This window comes from Python bivittatus, unplaced genomic scaffold (assembly GCF_059951505.1).
Source record: "Python bivittatus isolate LINGU-HERP-01145 unplaced genomic scaffold, Pbiv_v1 ctg000690_np1212, whole genome shotgun sequence".
In the NCBI taxonomy this organism is placed as follows: domain Eukaryota; kingdom Metazoa; phylum Chordata; class Lepidosauria; order Squamata; family Pythonidae; genus Python; species Python bivittatus.
The window spans coordinates 9,356,477-9,377,093 of NW_028277096.1; the positions used below are offsets into that span (position 1 = coordinate 9,356,477).

Below are 20,617 nucleotides of genomic sequence, written 5' to 3' on the forward strand. Positions count from 1 at the left end.
CCAGACTTCAAGTCCAGACATCTTAAAGTTGCCAAGGTTGAGAAACACTGGGTTAGACAATGTGGAATCTGTTTTGCAAGAATACCTGCTTTGGAGCACTTCCCACATGCCCAACATCAGCAGAGCTGCTGTCCAAAGACTGAAATGAAATAAGGTAGCAGGCGAGGCCACAGACCTGTTTGAAACTTCCACTGGATCCATTCTTTTCTGATGGACCTGTGCTGTGTTCTTTTGACTGCATGCTGTGAGGTGTGTTCCAGAGGGAAGTGGAAGATGACTCTTTGCTCACACGTATTGGCATCCCATCCATTCAGAACCAATTGACAGTGGGGGAATTGGATGATGGAATTCAGCTTTGCTTTGTATCAGCAATAAATGTCATTTACACAATTGGCTGTGTCTGATACTGTCTTCTGTCAGGAATGGGAATGGAAAAAACCAAGGAAGTGGGAGGCAAGAATTTTAGTGTGATTCCTACTTTTAGGACATGATACAAGTCAACCTGCTGTTAAGTCTTCCAGTACAGCCGGAGTTTCTTAGCTACTGGGAGAGATCAGATAGTATTTTGTTTATTTCCAATCCATCCTTGAGGGTAGGACAAAACCCTTCCCAAGACAGATTTGCCTATAACAAAACAAAACAATAAAAGCAAGATGAAAACCAAATACTACAAAAGTTAGATACAAAAGTTTAAACCCATCCAAAAGGCAATGCCCCCTCTTCTGAACAAATCCCTGAACAATGCAGTATTTCATTAGGGGAAAGTTTAAATCAGTAATACTTTTTCTGATCAGCTTTCCCATTTACGTGTCTCACCTACTGTATGTGGTGTGCTTGCTCTCCATCTATATTAACCCATGGTTAATAAAGGGATATAATATTTTACTGGCACCATGGATGTTCCATCTAACACAGAGGCCTTCTTTCTACAGCTAATCTCTTCGATGTGTGATCCGATGTTGTGCTCATTAGACAGTATATATTTGTTCTCTAAGGTTTCAATGGGTTGCTCATTCCCCCCAAACTGGCTGGTGACAGGGGTAGGGGGTGAGGCAAAGTAGGGTTCAGTACTTGATTTTTGTCATTAGAATTGTGTAGGAAGGTAACTGCTTATGGTGGCTTGGCTTTGTTATGTTGGCTTGCTTTGGTTATGCAGAAATAGATGTTACAGTGAGTTTAGATGTTATGGTGTTACGATATTTGTAGTAACTTGAGAAATTATTGCATAGTTCTTTAATATATGATTACTGCAATAGGAACATTTTATGCAAAATATTGGATCTCAGGAGACAGAACATTGGGAAAATTACATATGTGCTGTCCTAGTTATCTAATTATGTAAGGTCTAAAGAAGGCAGGTGATAATGTAGCCAATTTATTAAATACACTGTATAAATGTAGGACATGGGTACAGTCTATTACAAATGGATGGTGTATGTTCTCTACAAGATCTTAAGTATATCCACACAACAAATTTACGATTGGTTTTGTACCGGCCATGGTTCTCCCAATAAATCCTGGTATTGTAGTTTGATGAATGTGATTTCTGGTTTGTTTTGTTTTTTTACTGGGGAGATGGAATAACCAAAATGTTTCAAGCCTGTAGTGTGAATGAGCTTCCTGCATCCAAAAGGGCATTTCAGAGCGAGCAAAACTGCTTTGTATTTAAAGCCAGCTGAGAATTCTGGGACCTGTAGCCCAACATAGCTGGTAGGCATCAGCTTAGGAAAAGTAGCTGTAGAACACAATAACCAGTCAAATGCCGATGGGTGGTACCAGAGACACATAGGAGAGACAAGTTGAGGCTGATTCCTTTTGGGAGAATCCATAGGTGCTGAATCACATATGGTTCTAAAGGTTTAAACCATCCTTGAATTGGGCCCAGAAATCTGTGGGTAACCATGAAGTGACCTCACAGCATAGTGTTATGCTTCTGAACCTGATTCGTCTTGCCACCAGTTGGACCTTTGTGTTTTGAGCCAACTGCAGCTTCCAAATCATCTCCAAGGGCAGCCCTACAAAAAGTCCAGTGCAGTAGTCTAACCATGAGATGGCAAGGGCAAGAGTCAATGTTGAAAGGGCATCCTGATTCCCAAAGGCCCATAACTGGCAGGCTAGCCAAAGCTAAGCAAAGGCTGTCTGGCCACAGTTTTGACCTGCTTGAGTGGTAGCTGCAAGTCCGGGAGGACCCCTACCCACCCCCTCCAAAGTTTTGGACTTGTTCTTTCAGGGGGAATGCCAGCATAATCTAGGGACAACTGTGGGATTGGAAGTAGGAATGAGTCAAATGCAGCAGTAGTACAATTTCCTGCCAAATTTCAATGATCAAAAAGTGACAGTGTATTGTCGAAGGCTTTCACGGCCGACATACGATGGCTGGTGTGGGTCTTCCGGGCTGTGTGGCCGTGTTCTTGAAGTTCTGTTTCCTAATGTTTCGCCAGCACCTGTGACCGGCATCTTCAGAGTGCAGGAGCACAGACAGGAGCAGTTCTCTCTGTGCCCAGGGTGATGTGACCCTTTTGTGGGTATTTATAGAGATCTGGGGGGGGGGGAAGACCTAGAGAAGTTCCTGAACTTCTCTAGGTTCCTAGAAGTTCCTAGAAGACCTAGAGAAGTTCCTGAACCACCTAAACAGCGTCCACCCCAATATACAATTCACCATGGAAAAAGAAGTGGACAGCCAACTTCCATTTCTAGACACGTTGGTCATACGCAAACCAGACCTCAAATTAGTCTAGTTGGTCTACAGAAAACCCACCCACACAGACCGGTACCTACACAAAAACTCCAACCACCACCCACGTCAGAAAAGAGGCATTATCAAAACCCTCATGGATCGTGCCAATCGGATCTGCGAAACCCAATTCCTAAACTCTGAACTTAACCACCTTAATTGGGTCCTACAAGCGAATGGCTACTCCAAGAATGAAATAAAAAGAGCCATCAAACCAAGAAAGCAACATGCGACTGAAGAAGAAAAACAGCCACCCACCAACAAAGTATTTCTGCCCTATATCAAAGAGGTCACAGACCGCATGGGAAAACTGATGGAAAAACACAATTTCCAAACAATCTTCAGACCCACCAGAAAAGTACAAGAAGTGCTAAAATCAGCAAAAGACAAAAGGGATCCCCTCACCGCCGCAGGAGTATACCGCATACCATGCAGTTGCGGGCAAGTATACATCGGGACCACAAAACGCAGCATCCATACCAGGATAAAAGAACACGAAAGACACTGCAGACTACAGCAACCAGAAAAATCTGCAGTAGCTGAACATGCTCTCAAGCACACTGGACACAAAATCCTATTTGAAAACACAGAGATACTGGACAATACCAACAGCCACTATACCAGGCTATACCGGGAAGCCATTGAGATTCACAAACACCAGCACAGTTTCAATAAAAAAGAGGAGAGTCTAAAAATCAACAAAACCTGGCTATCAATCCTGAAAAATACAGCCTGCAAAAGGTCAACAAACTCAGCTCAGCCACCAGGACATGTGAACAGTTCACACAATGAACTTGCTAATCACCCCCAGCAGCCCCTCGTTAACAATTCAATAGAAGAAAAACCCTGCCTAATCCCCAGGAAGATACACACAGATGCTGACACCAAAACAAGCAGCCACTCAGTAACCCAACCCCCACACACACACCCCCAACCCCCCTCAGATCTCTATAAATACCCACAAAAGGGTCACATCACCCTGGGCACAGAGAGAACTGCTCCTGTCTGTGCTCCTGCCCTCTGAAGATGCCAGTCACAGATGCTGGAGAAACGTTAGGAAACAGAACTTCAAGAACACGGCCACACAGCCCGGAAGACCCACACCAGCCAAAAAGTGACAGTGCTTTGGATAGGCTGAATTCTGGCCACGACAAATGTCAACATGATAAACCCCCGTGCTCTGGAACAGGAACCCCTGGATTATGTCTAAGAATCCTACAATTAAAGAGACATTTATTCAGATCTGCTCACCATTTCTTAGCTACATTAACCACATCTTTCCTAAATATCTTTTTCTGTATAAACATTCAGGGTAAAACTACTATATAGAATGTGACAGTTTAAAATCTTTTGCCTGAAGATTACATTGTGTGTGTGTGTGTGTGTGTGTGTGTGTACTCATTACCAAATTTCTTTGTTGTTTGCATCCTTTTTGATTCAGTCTCTTGTTTTTATTTCTGTATCTTTAGTTTTGGCCTTGATATTTTGGTTGTTCAACCAAAAAGCAATTGAAAGAAAGGCAGGGCCAAACAAGGTGCTGTCTCTGTGAACAGGTCCTATTGACTCTCCGAAGTATTGCAGCTGATTTTATGTGACAGCTGCTTTGGAAATGGCCTGTTGGATGCCCCAGGCTTCTGTCACCCCCTGCCCTGGTAGGTGGAAGACTCTCGCCACAAGTAAGGAAAATGTAGGCAGCAGCTGTTGCTACAAAAGATTCCCCGTGGCACTACGTCTCTGCTTTCCTGCTTTGTGCAATACAGTGGCTTGGCTTCCAACAGTAGCTTTGTGATTCCCCCATCCTTATCTGGCTCCCGTAAAGGCTTCTGTTCAGGGACCTGACATCTTTTCCTTCCTTGTCTCATGTCATTTTGTGATCCCAGCCTTCTGGTTTACTGTGTTGTGCTGTTGACTTCAAATCAGCCCCTGTATCTGTGGAGTCACCAAGGGATGTTGAAGAATTAGACATTTTTCCCCCTATGGTTCCAGTGGGAAAAGTGTGTGGGGCAGAGAGGAATCTCTCTCACACACACACACAGGTATACACCTATACAAATATATACACTACATACAATGTGATATTCTACAAACGACTTGTTTTTTTCCTAACCATCTCAGCTCCCCTTTTTTAAAAAACATTACGTTTCTAGACATTATGGTTGACCTTTTATTCAATATCCTGTCTTTTAGACTATTCTGCCATGATAGGCAGATAGGAATTTTCACACACACATATACACCATTTTTCCATTTTTGAGAGCATTGTGTATTCCTTTTGTTGTAATCTGCCTACTGTTTCTGGATACAGCGGCATATACAGTTCAGGGAGAGAGAAAGGGGGATGCTAAAGGTTTCAGTCTCAGCTGGTGGCAGCAGCATCTGGCTGACTTTGGATTTAGCTAAGGAGACTGATAAGCATGTGGCTGGGAATCCCAGGGCTGGACACTAAAATATGGGAGAAAGCAATGGCAAGCAACCTCCATATTGTTGCCAGAAAACTTGTGCATTCATGTCACAGGAGCTGAGCTTGACTTGAAGGCAACCTTGCCTTTTTTAAGAGTATCAGAGCTTTTTAAATTTTTAATCAGAACAGAGCACCAACAATCTTTTGACATTTTTATGCTGAATTTTAGTGGTGCAATTTGGGTGGATGTGCACAGATCTGCAAAAAAGACCTGGGATCCAAGACTGCTCATCCCTATATAAAATTTTGCTTGAAGCCTTCTCTTGAGAGACATACTTTGGACCACACTGGGAGGCTTTGTCTGGTTTGAGTAATCTTTGGCCATCCCAAGCAGTAAAGTGATGCTAACGTGGAAGAAGGCAAGCAGGTGAATGTGGATCTCATCTCCAGCATTAGTGGATGGATGAATAGCTCTTCAAAATGAAAAAGGAAGAAAGCTACTTGCAGTACATTTATGACGTTGTAAAAGAATCCTGGATATTGCTTCTGGGAAGGAACAAAATCTGCTGGAATCACAAAAACCAAAGATAATTATTGTTTACTTCCAATCGTCTTTTGCAGGCCCAAATGAGATGGGCTTCATTCAATAGACAAGCTAGAATCTAATTCAATGAACAACCACTCAAACTCACATGTTGGCTCCAGTGCCATGAATGCCACAAGTTACGGATTTTGGGTTACAGTGTATCGTGATTAGTGTGTATGCAGTTGTACAGCACAACAGGGAGAAACAGGGAACTCTGTCAGTTCAAGAAAACTTACTGAATATATTTAACCAGATTAGTGAAAGACTTGGAGGATACAGTTAGACATATGAATTGTGGTTATTGTTAACCTTGTTTATTTTTGTACATGCCTGACTTAGCAATTATGTAATCCCAGTCCATTTGATTATTTATGGCCATATACGTGTATTAAGAAAATGATTTAATTCAGTATCCGGGTTACATGTAATGTGCCAGTTACAGCCAATCTAAAATTCCTTACACATTTGGGAAGATGGAGGTGAAGAACAAACAGAAATATGGCTTGTTTTACTAAGTATTGTTTGAACTCAGCTTCGGCATATGAAATTAATACTGAGTGCAGACTTTGATCAAAAATGGGATGGCCCACTTATGGTGTGGTTTGCATTTCTTTAATCAGTTGAGGCTCTTCTAAACCTGTTTATATATGCTGCTGTTCTGCTGAGTACGGTACAGAAAAAGAACACACATTTGGACTGAGGGATGAAGAAGTTCAAGGACTGGGAAGCCATGATCCTCCAACTCAGCTGATCTGCAATCCCCAGCATTCTTCACCACCAAGGATACAAATTGTAGTTCTGTTACAACTGGAAGGCTACAGGTTTCTCATCCCTAAGGAGGGTAGAGTTTCTACATTTCTGATTACAAAGAAACGTTGAGCAGTTTCTTATTGGATCTCGAAAGCTGAAGGGAGAGATGCTTGGGTGGCTCAAAGTAAAATAGCTGTTGGGAGGAGTTGGGGTAGGGTTGGATTTGGGCTTAGCTTTTTGCTTCTGCCTCATTAATGCAAAATCATTGAAGACCATTAGGAAGCCAGAAGAGATCTTCACACAGGATCAGAAGCAGCATCTTTGGATGTGCATTGCTAGCTTTAGTGCAGTGTTTTTCAAACTTGGTAATTTTCAGATGTGCGGACTTCAATTCCCAGAATTCCCCAGCCAGCATGCTGGCTAGGGAATTCTGGGAGTTGAAGTCCAAACATCTTAAAGTTGCCAAGTTTGAAAAACACTGTTTTAGTGGGCAGGAGCAGCTACTTCCCTGTCCTGTTTGGGACTTCAGTCACCACAGAGTCCTCTGGCCAGATAGGGTGGGTAGTCCTGCAATGGACCCATTGGAGTCCTGTAGGTTACTGACCTCTCTCAGGCTCCTTCTCCATGCCACAGAGATGTTCACATGAAAAGTTTTCTTCTGTTTCCCAATGAAAAAGACCATTTTCCTGTTGAGTCACCTTGGTGTGGCTTCACTGAGATGAAGGCACCATCATGAAGAAAGGCCGTCAGCAAAGGATAAGCAGGCTATCTCATTGCTGGGGCAAGTTAGGCATGGAGAAGCTCAGCTTGTTACTCAGCCTGATCACATGGTGACAAAGTTCAGTATGTATGACAAACAAACGTATGGCCTTCCTCTTCCCCTCCCTTCCCTTCCCTGAAAGGAATAAGCCATCCAGAATGTACCCAATGGCCTTCAGAGGTTTTGTGGAGTAACTCCTGTCATCTCCAGTCAACAAATAATAGGGGTTGTAGTCCAATGCCCTTGGATGGAGCTTGGTTAGAGAAGGCTAATTCCCCCCTTCCCAACCCACCCCCTCAATGGATTCAAACCTTGCATTCCACAAGCCGTGTGTCCATATGTGGTGATGAGCTGACCTGATCTACAGATGGGAGACAAGTTGAAAGGGGCCAAAAACTGGACCTAGATCAAAAAAACTTTGGCAATGCAATGCTATTAAACGTAATCCAAGCCCACATACTGGGCACTTTGTGCACTGAAGGAGAGACCAAGAGCTCTGAAGCTGAACAGCAACAGCCCTATTCTTAGGCAGAGTGGAACAGAAGTGACAGACTCCTATTGTTTCTCCTGTCCTCTCCAGCTGTTCTCTCTACTGGAAAATATGGTGCTGCAACTGGGGCTGGACCTTAAAGCTGAAGTCCAGGACCCCACAGTCCTTCAGAGGAATCCTCCCTATAACCACAAAGAGCAGAGAGGCTCCTGGGCTTCATTCCTGGGCTGATACAGCAGCCATATTGGGACCAGCCTTTTCTTCTCCTTTTCTTTCTCCTCCTCCTCTGTAAGAAAACTTCAGTATCAGGGACAGCTAGCTAGATGAGTATTTAGTTATGGAGCTCGGGCTATTATTTATCTCAACAAAATGATAATCCACATGGCTTTCCAAAGGGATAGCTCTCTCCACCAAGTCAGGTCACTAATGGTCTGTTACGTGGCCTGTCCTGAGTCCCCTAAAACTCTGGGAAACTGTGGAAAAGATGTGAGCCCAGCCATGTATTACATTTCAAGCCCCATCCTGCCAGGGTATGAAGTGGAAAAAGAGCACCTTCTTACCCTGTTCCTCAAGCAATCGCATATCTGGACAAGCCTGGAGTGCGGGCGACTTGCACTGGTGATAAGCAGAGAAATGCTCCTGCCTATTTTCCCTACCAGTTTTCACTGGTATTTGTTTTAGATTTTTTTTCAAAGGAGAAAAGAATTTGGATGAAATTCTCAGGTGGGGGGGAGTAGGGTACTCATGGCCTTGTTTAGTTCTGAAGAGGCCAAGATGCATGTACAAATTGCTCATTTTTCATCATCAGATATGTTAGCAGGGTGTGGTAAAAAAAAATAAATAAATAAGATGGCCGCCACAATAGGGCTGTGGAAGCTCCCCCTGTTTTTTATACGTCATGCACAAAACAGCCAGGTGGAGCTTCAATTCCCGCATTGTGATTGCCACTCCACAAGTGGAGCTTCAATTGTACCATCTTGACTTTTTTGACCACACCTTGCAGACCCCCCTGTTCATCATACAACCCATCCTCTTTCCAGTGGTCTATAGCCTCCATTAAACCCCTTGGGACGTCATCACCAGGGTGATGTGAAAAACTGTTTTATGGTTTAGGTGTGGTGTATTCAATAAACTATGGTTAACCAACTTATGCTTCAGTATGTACTGTATATGCACCAGGTCTGTGTCTATATAAGAGGCAGGATGTTTTGGACCAGTGCTCATGAGACTCATTGTGACTCATCTGAGCAAGAGATTGAAGAAGTTATAGTCCCAAAATCAAGCAAAACTCAGCCTACCATGAATATCAGAGGGTTCAGGCAGTGGCCTTTGACAGCCTTTCCCATAGATCTAGAAGAAAGATCTATTGTGCCTGTCAAGGTGGGGCTTCACCATTTAGCTGAAGTTCTCCCCAAGCAGTTAGATCTAAAAAGTTTCAGACCTAAAAAATCACTTTGTAGCACTGGGTTCAAGCAGTATGCTGAGTTTGCTTATAGCTCAATAGGTATGTGAACGCAGCCATCCTGGTTTGCCGATGATGGCTTTGTGCAAGGTGGGTGGATCAAGCCACACAAACTGAATATAAGCCGGTACTGTGAGAGAGTCTGTAAAATGGCAAATACAGTTCTGGGTTGCATTAGAACAGTGTTTCTCAACCTTGGCCCTTTAAGATGTGTGAACTTCAACTCCCAGAATTCCCCACCCAGGGAATTCTTGGAGTTGAAGTCCACGCATCTTAAAGTTGCCAAGGTTGAGAAACACTGCATTAGAAGAAGCACTTGATCAAAGATGCATGAAGTATTCCTGTCTACGTTGCACTTTGATGAGACCATACCTGGAGTACTATGCATAATTCTGGGCACCGAATGTCCAAAAGAATACTGATGGGTTAGAATAGATCCTGAGGAGAGGGGTAAATATGATACAGAGATTTAAGGACATCTCCTATGAGGACAGGCTGGAGCAACCTGGGATGATCTGTTCAGGTAAATAAAATGCTGTCCTAGGAAAGGTGGTCAGGAACAGAAATAAGAAAAGAAATAGGACCAGAAATAATGTATACAAGTTGCAGCTACCTGGAGTTCACTTAAATATAAGGGAAAACTTCTTTACTGTAAGACCTGCACGACAGTAGAATGCTTTACCAACAGAGGTGATAGGTTCTCCATCTCTGGAGATTTTTCAGTAAACCTCTGCCTTCTCAGCCACCTCTCGTGGATTGTTTAACTGGTTTTCTTGCACACAGCAGAGGGGTGGACTGGATGATCCATGTGTCCCTTCCAATTCCACACTTCTATGATTCTCTACTTCAGTTGTGATTTAATTAGCTAACCACAGGTAAGCAAGCCATGTTTTAGTATTTATACAGATGCCTCCAGTCTACTATGGCACTCTCATTCCTATACACCCAGTTGCCTTTTTTTTAAAAAAAATGGGACCATCTTTTTAACCTGTAAAATCAGCACCACATCAATTCCCCAGAGTGGCAGAGATCCCAGGGATGGAAATACCCTTCCTCACGACTTAACATGAGAATACATGCGGATATGAGAGAGTCAGTGTGGTGTAGTGGTTCAGGGGTTGTACTGGGAGCAGGGAGACCCAGGTTCAAGTCCACCGTTAGCCATGGAAGCTCCCTGCGTGGCTTTGGGCCAGTCACACGCTCTTGGTCCAATCTACCTCACAGGGTTGTTGTGGAAACCGGAAGCTACTTTGAACTCCTTGAGAAAAGGCAGGATTTAAATCTAACAAGTAAACGATGAAGTCTCTGGCAGTTGGGTCAAGAGAGGCCCTGCCCAGCTGAATCGGCAGGACATATCTCCACAGCTAAGGATTTCTCCAAACTCTTGGAGATAAACCTACGCCTTTCAGGGGCTTCCTCTCTTTCAAAGTTGGATGGAACCCGTCAGGCTTTGTGACCCAGTGGATCTCCAGCAGTCAGTAGCAGGAGATTTCCTACTCCCCCCCTTTCCTTCCTTACACACACACACACACAGCGCTCATCTCTCCCCAAGCACACTTCTCTGCATTACCAAATGAAGCGAGAGGAGCACACTCCATTTATATTTTTACAACCCGAAGCGGTCGGAGAAAGCCGTCCCTTTCATTGCAAAAGCAGCCAATCTGCCTCCACCCCAAGTCTCTTCTCCAGATCTCTTGCCTACAAGTAGCCGTAGGCTCCCCCCCCCGCACCCTCGATCGCAATTGTCTCCCTTAGCCCCCCCCCCCCCCGTATCTTCCAAGATCAGGGTGGGACTACTGAATGGAATATTTCCCCTTCTCTACAGCCAGCCGGCACCCCCACGGATTTCAAGGATTTAGGATCCATCACCAGGGACATTTCACTGTGGGGGAAGAGTGTCCTTGGCGTGCTCATCACTGCAAGGTAAGGGACGGCTGGGCGGGGGGGGTGAGGAGAGAGAAAAGATGTTGAGACCCTTTCACTTTACAACAGTTAGGTCAGTGGGTGTGCAAGGAGAGAGGAAGAAGCCCAGGTGCCCGGGGTCCCTGGTGTAGGTGAAGGGGATGTTGGAATTCCGACGAAGGGGCCAAGTTACACTTGCACACCTGGAAGAACAAGGCTTGGGGTCGGTGGCAGGGGTCCCGTGGCTCTTCCCTGCCTCCCACCAGCACCAGCACCCTGGGGATTTGTGGGGAAGAGCTGACTCCCCCCTAGAGAAGCCCTAGATGAGGTTCAGCAGTTGCTGATTGAGTCGCCTGGTGGCGGGAGGGGGGAGGAAGGCGGTAGATGATCCCGTGACAGTGACTCGAAATGCCACCAAAAGGAAACTCTCACTGTCATTTTCTTCTGCTGCTGCTTCTCCCTCCCGAATCTCCCAAAATGGAGCGGGGGGGGGGGGGGAGACGAAACTGTGCCTTCGGCTGTAGTGCTAGAAAAAGCACGCTTTGCCGTCAAGGAGATGCTGAACCCTAAGAGAGACGCCCGGGTCCAACCGAGGGGGAATTCAGCTGGTCACTTTAGGCAGGGGCTACATTCAGTCAACCCAAGCCAGGGGGGAAACAGACACCCCTTAAGGACCCTTAGAGAAACACTTGGCTGTAGACCCAGGACTGCTGATCGGAATGGAGCAGATTCTCGCACTAGGCCAGTGTTTCTCAACCTCAGCAACTTTAAGCTGTGTGGACGTCAACCCCCAGAATGCCCCTGCATTCTGGGGGTTGACGTCCACACAGCTTAAAGTTGCTGAGGTTGAGAAACACTGCCCTAGGCCCACTTGATCCTCCCGACTTTTCACACCACAGGTGCATGGCTAAATTCCCTCCAGGGATGCCAGTGGGCTCCTCCAGTTACACCCAGCATGCCCTTCCTCCTGAGTGTGTGCCCCACACGTGCCTCCAGCATGTTTACATGTGTCTCCCTAAAACCCCACCTCCTCATTTTCTCATGCACCTTGTTGAGAACGGCTGCACATTTGATCCATGGCAAGGATCAGGCAGCCGGAGTGTCAAACTGGCACTATTGTAACCTCCCACCAGGTATGCTTGGGGGCTGGGAACGATCTTCAGCTGCCTGCAGCTTGGCTCAGTTACTTGAGCTCTGAGGAGGCGCTTGCTCTCTGGTTTATGGCGTGTGTCAGATGGAGGAATTAGTCCCCAATATCATATCTACATCCACTTCCAGACCTCTGTCATGGTGTGACAAGCCCCCTTTTGGGGCACAATGCAGGATCCAAAAGGCTTTTGATTCCAATTCCCCAGTTCTTTGGGGAGAGAAAAATGCTTTAAAGGCAAAGTGGAAATGCACATTTTGAAGCAAAATTCTACTGTGCCACAGCCCAACTTCATAAATCCATGAAGACCGTGCACTCCAGGCGAACATGCATATTTACAGTCTGCGCATGCTGGCCGCACATACAGCTGCCACAGATCAGCTGATGAATGTGGCCGTCTCCATTTGTGGGAGCACAAATCTGCTTCTTGGGTGCATGGATGTGTCATTGCTATCGGCTGCTCGGCATGTGCTTGCCTTGTGATCCTGGCGAACGCTTCCCACAGATGTCACGTTCCCTGTCATGCTAAGGCAAGCTGTGAAAAACTTTGGCTGTTTCACACACTAATCCCGCTGTAAGGTCAGGAGACCGGTCTGTTTTAGCTACAACTGTGCTCCAGAGCAGAGTGCCTCTGAGGGCTGAAGGCAGGACATAAATGGGGGATGTGCTTTCTCCTAACATCCAAACATGCTTCTGGCATTTGGGACATGTGGTCTGTTGCAGAACAGAAGAGGGTAGAAAGGGGGCTTGAATACTACGCTTTTCCTATGAAAAAACGCTCAGGATGTGCATGGTAGGATGAAAGAGTATACATGGTTCATGGGGTCACGAAGAGTCGGACACGACTTAATGACTAAACAATTCAGTCTAAAGTTTTAGAAGCCATGTGCAGCCCCCAAAAGTTTGGGGATAGCCTTTAGATACCTTCAATTTTTACTCAGTTACAATTTTTAACATAGTAGAAAAGTAAGAATTAAGAATCCTTCTAGTCAAACTCAGCTCTTGGCGACTTGATGGATATGTCCATGCGGTGTTCCTGGCAACTACTTAAAAGTAGTATCCAGGATATTTTTGACAAGTTCCTGGATTTCCTGGTGGTGTCCTGTCCACTGCTAATTAGGTCTAACTCTGTTTAGCTTTTTTTTTTAAACATCAGCCAGATAAGATATCCCAGAGCATGGAAAGGGACAGTTTTATTAAAGCATTTTCCCTATGTGTGTGTGTGGGGGGGGGGGGGGGAACCTAAAGATACAGATGGTAAAACAAGAGACTTTGCATCTTGTTTGCAATAAAATAGATTTGAGTGAACTGAGGCTCCTAGGGCCACGTGCAGCCTCCAAATTCCTTGGGCATGGCCCCCAAGATACCTTGAATATGTGGGAGCATGTAAAGCATAATTCTAAGGTGATGATATTAACTCTGCAAAATTAAAATTAAGTCTAAAGGTAAATGAAACAAATATAAACATTATTTTTGTTCTCCTCAATCATGACTTTTTGGAGTAATTGGGAAAAATTGTGTAATCCTGCAGGAAAGATTTCTCATGGTGTGCAGAGAGGAAGAGTAGATTGGAACTTGAGGGTCCCACCACAAAAAAGAAAAGAATGAACAGTAGAGTTAAGACAAAGTGCAATTTCAGCAATACATCCCTGGTTGGTGTGTGGGTTCCTGATGGAAAGGAAGAGTTTCTGTACATTTTTTTCTAGGTTCTATAATATCCCCAAGCTCTTTCTGTTAATTCTGAAGCCATATTGCAAGGATAGGCAGCTCTCTGTTTAACAATTAGGAGAGGGTGAGAGGAGAGTCCCCTGGACTGCTAGGAGGTCAAACCAGTCAATCTTAAAGGAAATCAACCCTGATTGCTCATTGGAAGGATCGATAATGAAGCTCAAGCTCAGATATTTTGGTCACCTAATGCGAAGAGAGATCTCTTTGGAGAAGACCCTGATGCTGGGAAAGATTGAAGGCAAAAGGAGAAGGGGACGGCAGAGGATGAGATGGTTAGATAGCATCACTGAAGCAATGAGCATGAAACTGAGCAAACTCAGGGAGGCAGTGAAGGACAGGAAGGCCTGGCGCAATATGGTTCATGGGGTCACGAAGAGTCGGACACGACTTAACGACTAAACAACAACAACAACAAGGATTGGAGGGGACTTGAGGGACAGAAGTAAAGGGTTGGAGGAGTCCACATGCAGTCCTGGAACCTCAACGATATCTTAATATGATTTTGTAATTAGTTATTTTCTGATGAAATCTTTTGCATGTGGGTTGAGAAGTATTTTTGCAGAGTCAGCTAAGAGAAGGTCCTGTGATTCTCATACGTTGGATCAGTTTCAGTATATGATTCCTGAGGGTGTAGGGACTGCTTGGGTTGGACTAGCTCGCCACCCATTCCTTGGATCTATGCCTGACACGGGTAATATCATTGTGCAAGGAGTTGTGAGAATTGGCTTAGAAGACAACATTAATGCATCACTGAGAGACAGCAGGATATCTCCTTGTTTAAAGGAGACAATGGTTAGACATCTCTGAAGAGGCCTTCTATAGATCCCTTGGTAATCTCCCATGGTTGGGAAAGGTGCTAGGGAAGATAATGGCTAATCAACTTCAAGAGTTCTTGGAGGAAATATCTAGACTCACTTCAGACCAGCTTTACAGTGGGTCTATGAAATTGAGAAGCCATTCTCTGACCTCATAGATGACCTTCACCAAGTGACTGATAGAGACAGGGTGACTATGTTGGTTGTTTTGGACTCCTTAGCAACTTTCAATAACCTTGCCATGATACTTTTCTGGATCACTTGAGAGAAGCAGGAATGCATTGCAATGATTCCATTCTCTTCTGTCATGGAGATCTCAAATGGTAGTGCTTGGTGGCAGCTGCTCCTCAAAACAGGGGCTCTTATATGGAGTCTCTCACGGCTCCATTGCGTTTCCAATGCTTTTTGACATTGGGTGAAGCCATCAAGAATTTTTGTTCTGGATGACCATCTCTATTTGCCCATGTCACCTTTCTCAGGTAATAGCTTTGTCTCTCTAAATGGCCATCTACAAGCAGTAATAGGATTGATGAAAGGTAATAATTGAAACTGAATCTAAGAAAGTTGAAGATGCTCATTATGAAGGGTCATGATCTGGAGGCTGGGATGGATTCTCTTTTTCTGGGTGGGTTATATGCCCCAGAAAGAACAGGTATGCAGTCTGAGAAAGCTTTTGAGACTGACTTTTTCATCAACCATGACTCTGTCATCAACCTCAGCTATGTCTATTCCATGAAGAAAATTACCTCAGGAGATGATATGTTCCAGACAAGTTTTACTGTATGTTATTGCAGCATGTGCTATTACTGCCACATAGCCTATAGACGGCTGCCTTTGCATGTAGTTCGGAAAATTCAGTTCAAAACATGATAGCTAGATTGATTTCTAGAGCAACTTGTGGAAACTGTATTATCATTCCTGTTCTTCAACTGTTACCTCGGCTGTCCAGAGGCTTTTGGGCAAAATATGAAGTGCTAGTTACTACCTTTCAAGTCCTAGATAGCTTAGACTTAGTTTACCTGAGAGAATGCTTTAGTTTACATGATCCCCATGCGCATGAAAATTGTCAAAAGAAGTTCTTCAGGTGTGACCAGGTTATCTGATGTCATCTTGGGATGAGGACTTCTGTTGTGAATCCTGGTTTGTAGAACATATGCCCAGTAGATAGCAAGTGCCTATATCTTTAGATCCTTTAAGAGACCCATAGACACTCATCTTTTCATCTGGCTTTTGATCACCTTTAGTCCTTTTAATAGTTTTAATATGACTTTTACACTAATTTCATTCCATTTGGTTTTCTTATATTTAAATGGTTTAAAAATTAATGTAAACTAACTGAGCTATTTAGAAAGGGCAGTATAGAAATGAAACAAAATGACAGAAGTATTATCAATAAAGCTAAACAGAATGGATGACTTTAATAAGGGCTGAGGGGAAGCTAAGGCCTTTTTAATGTAAGAATTGCATTTACAGGGAGGTGGTTTCTGAATATCAGTTGCTAAGGGAAAACATCTAGGAAGGGTTGGTGTGTCCTGACTCTACTTGTAGGCTTCCTGAAGGCATCTGGTTGGCTGCTGATGGAATAGACCTTCCATCTGACTACCCCCACCCCACATGAGCCTCATCTTATTTCTTTAACAAGGCTTTGCTCTCTATTCTCAGCATATTGCTGAGTTGGTACCTGATCTCTCATTTTCCAAATGCTCATCCCTTGGATTTGCAGGTGAATCTGCCTTCTCTCTTCCCGGCTAGAGTGACCCAGCATGACAGTCCTTCACTGGAAGGGATGTTAATCTCCGATTTGAAAGATGTTCTGCTTGATCTGTTGCTTTTATTTTTAAATAGTTTTACCAAAGCCTCACAGTATATCAGCCGTGACAGTGTTCAAAAGACAGTATAATAAGGAAGCTTAAAAGGGAAAAATACAATTTAGCATGAGGAAATATTTGGAAATCTTTAGACGGGGTGCAAAGTTGTAAACATCCATCTTCAGTATTTCTGTCCAGGAAGACTTTTGTACAGATCAGCACTACTTTACTGATTTAGTTAAAAATCGAGATCATATTTGAGCAAAATAATCCTTAGTTAAAATATTCTTCAAGGCTCTTTGCTGTTTATTTTTCCAGCCAGTGCTACTTCCTCTACTTCTTAATGCCATCAATTCAAGGAGAGAACATAAAACAGTGTTTCTCAACCTTGGCAGCTTGAAGATGTGTGGACTTCAACTCCCAGGATTCTCCATCCAGCATGTTAGCTGGGGAATTCTGGGAGTTGAAGTCCACACATCTTCAAGTTGCCATGGTTGAGAAACACTGACATAAAATGACAGAGTTGGCAGGAACCACAAAAGTCTCCTACTCAGTGCAGGATCTGCTAAAGCTATTGCTATTGTAAAACTGGCACCTAATAAAAACAACTGAATTAATTACTTACGTTCCAAAGTTGTACAAGTCTGGGGGAATATTCCAAATAAAACTACACTAGAATTAATTGCCAAGAGTTGTGGCAGAATGTTCGCCACCCAGAGTCACTTGTTTGAGATGAGCCGCCATAGAAATTGTATGAATGAATGAATGAATGAATGAATGAATGAATGAATGAATAAAATGTCTTCAAACATTCAGCAAAAATGGATAACCAAGTGGGCTACTAGATATGGTAATACTGTACGTTCCAGTTGGATTGCAGTCCCTCCAATACAACTCAGAAAGATCTGTTTTGAATGGCTGCATGATCTCTTTTAGAAAATTAAAAATTATAGCAGTTGTAAGTATGATTTTTCATCAGATCCCATTTTAAGTATTGGTCCAGTTCCGTGTACCACTGTTTACGAAGGACTGAGTCAAAGTGGGACACGTGAAGAAGGGCAGAGCAAGTGGTGGGGCAACTGAAATTCTCCCAAGAGGAAAAATGGAAAGAATAGAGTTCTTTAGCCTTGAGAAAAAGTGGCTGAGAGCAAGGGCATCTGTGCGCTGGGGGGAGGGGGTGTTGAGGGGGTTAAAAAAGTCAAGATGGCAGCCATGACCATGTGATTGAAACCCTGCCCCTCTTTTACGTGTGTTGTGCATGCTATGCATGTACAAAAAGGGTCTGAGCTTCACCATTTTGACTTTTTTGACCCTCTTGTGGACTGAGAGGAGTTATAAAGTGGCATTATGCATAAAAAATCCAGAACTTTTTCTTTAACATCACCTTCTTACAGGACAGGGAATTATGACTGCAAGCCATAGGAAAGCAAATTCTAGCTGGATGTTAGGAAAAACTTCCTAATCATAAGAGCAGTCTAGTAATGGAATGAATAACCCAGTGATCAGGGGAGTCCCATTTCCATGGCAAAACATTTGTTGAGGGTGCTTTAATCTGGATTCCTGCACTGGCCGGGTGATAGGACTCAGTGGCCTAAATGGTCACTTCCATATCCGTGATTCTGTGGTGGGCAAGATAGGCTGGAAATTGTCCACCCACAATCTATTCCTGATGCCATTGAAAGGTTTTGGATTTCAGCTCAGTCAGACCCAGCCAGCAGACCCAACTACAAGGAATTGTGGGAGTTGTAGTCTAAAAGACATGGAAAACACCACCTAGCCTAATTCTGCTCTACGATGCAGTTTATTCTAATTCTATTAAAATTAGGCTAAATAACGCTAAAAAGTGCTAATTTGCCCTGTTCTTAGTCTTCCTTTTTCCATAAAAGCAATAGAAAAAGATAAGAAGTGGGATTAAAAATTAAAGAGCAAGCCTTTGTGAAACAATATTGGGGTTGCTGAGTACAGCACTGGTCAGTCAGGACGTGAAATGATATATTTAATCTGCAACTGGCTTTTGCTTGGGTGCTGCCAAAGAACAGCAGCATGTCAAAAATTTTGAAATATTGCTTACTCGTCTAGTAGTTGTGAGAAGGGAAGAAGAGCAATAGCTCTGTGTTTGAGCGATACTAAGATTTTTTACTTGCAACCCTCTGCTTTCAGATTCATTGGGAGAGGAGAAAGAAGAAAATGCAAACACATGAGTAATTATTATCTTTTGAGAGCATACGGTGATGTACAAGGATGAAATAGGTATATGTTGTGTTCACTCCACAAGCTAAACTAAGTTTTTTTTCCCCTGGCTTAGCATGTATGAATTCAGTCTATTTGCTTCATTTATGATTTGTTGTGTTTTATGAATCCAGAAAAAGAGTTAATTTAGTAACCAGCTTCAAGTATGTTAGGTGAATGCAGCCATAAGTATGGATATGTGTGGAATATGGAACATGTGGAAAGTATGTAGCCTTTTTAAATAATCAAATCTTGATTAAACCTCATGTGAAACAGCATTCCTCTGGCAAGGTGCTACCACAGAGAAGGCCCTGTTGACACAGGGAACAAGGATGCAGGAACCCCCAGATTTTTCCAGCCAGTAGGCCATTTCGGAGAATTCTTTCAGTAAAGGCTACACATCTGGAAGTTACCACAAGTTGGGGATAGCTGAGTTTCCCCTACTTTTGGAGTCAATGTGAAATATAGGTAATCCCTGGGTTAAGAATGCCCGGTTTATGGATGACCCATAGTTAAGAATGGAGCCTATTGTAGCAAAATATGAGTTAAATACACAATGATTTGAGTTAAATACACAGTGGTTCAAGTTAATTACACAATACTACTTATATAGTATTAGACCATATTGTTCTGGCTTACATACAAATTCAACTTAAGGACAGACCCTGGGAACGGAACACGTTCTTAAACAGGGGACTACCTGTGTTGAAGACATACTGCGGCATGCTGACAAAATGGCTTTCATGGTAGCCATAACAAGTCACCACATGCCATTTACCAGAAGACGGTTGGGTGAGGAAGTTCTCTGCCATCTCAGCTGACCTTTGTCTTTTCCCTGGGCAAATGGGCACTTTTCCAAATAGATGCATTGGGACTGCAGCTCCCAGAATTCTTAGCCAAGAGCTAGGTTGCTGGGGAATCCTGGGAATTGCTATCCCAACTTGTCAGGAAGGCGTCTCGTAAGGAAAGGCTGATGTACAACAAGGGCAGGAAGCATAGGAGAAATTTTATTTTATTTTATTTTATTGACTATTCACTCTAGTGGCCATGAGTTGATTAAAGGGAGAGGGGGTTACAGCTGAAAAGAACTTCAGTGTGTGTTCCTGGCTGGCTGCCGAGGAATCAAGGATGCTGGATTTATGGTGGAGTGATGGGGAGATTGGAGAGATTATTCTAGCGGCTTCCTCAAATAACACACCGCATGGCTTAATTATGTTGGAAAGATTAGTGCAAACAGATTACATTAGACACACACAGCAGTGACATAACAGAGTTTAATTAACTTCATCTTGACTTGATTGAAGAATCAAGCCATCACTAGGTATAAAGTAGGGGAGAGCAAGGGAAAAGTTTCTTCCCTTGCTAACGCTCTTGCACTCTTATGCACTGGAAAAACAGATAAGATATTCCACAGGTAAAGTTGACCTTCAAGATGCAGGGAAGGGAAGTATCAACTGTGTGATTTCTACCTGATTTTCACTGTTCAAAGGTATGGGTATTTTCCAAGGGAAAAAAAGTGGGGGGGAGGAACCACTCCAACCATGCTTTTTTTCTAAGATATCATTTGAAACTAACCAACAACTGTTCAGGCTGTATGCAAGAGAAACGTGTTTCCCTTTCTAGAACATATTTATTTATTTATCAATTTATATGCCACGTATATCACAAAATGACTCTAGGTGGCTTACACAACTGGATCAAGTAAAAATAACACATCAAGTAATGACACACCAAATAAAAATAACAAAACAAAATCCACAAAATGTTCATATCTTGTGAAAATGGGAGTAGGCAATATTTTGGTG

At 43.5% G+C, this 20,617-nt stretch overlaps 2 protein-coding genes across 4 annotated transcripts in view; both read left to right on the forward strand.

The window, feature by feature from the left end:
* AP2B1 (adaptor related protein complex 2 subunit beta 1) overlaps positions 1-1,547 on the forward strand; it is a 74,991-nt gene extending 73,444 nt beyond the window's left edge. For 2 of the 3 annotated variants that reach the window (XR_015798222.1, XR_015798223.1), the window contains exon 23: positions 37-1,546. The gene's annotated coding sequence lies outside the window, so the exon portion shown is untranslated. Of the gene's footprint in view, positions 1-36 lie in introns of all 3 variants that reach the window. The other variant, XR_015798224.1, reaches the window with a different exon arrangement.
* Positions 1,548-10,906: 9,359 nt separating this feature from the next.
* Positions 10,907-20,617, forward strand: part of RASL10B (RAS like family 10 member B) — a 36,031-nt gene continuing 26,320 nt past the window's right edge. Inside the window, exon 1 of the mRNA XM_007442174.3 lies at positions 10,907-11,106. The gene's annotated coding sequence lies outside the window, so the exon portion shown is untranslated. The remainder of the gene's footprint in view (positions 11,107-20,617) is intronic.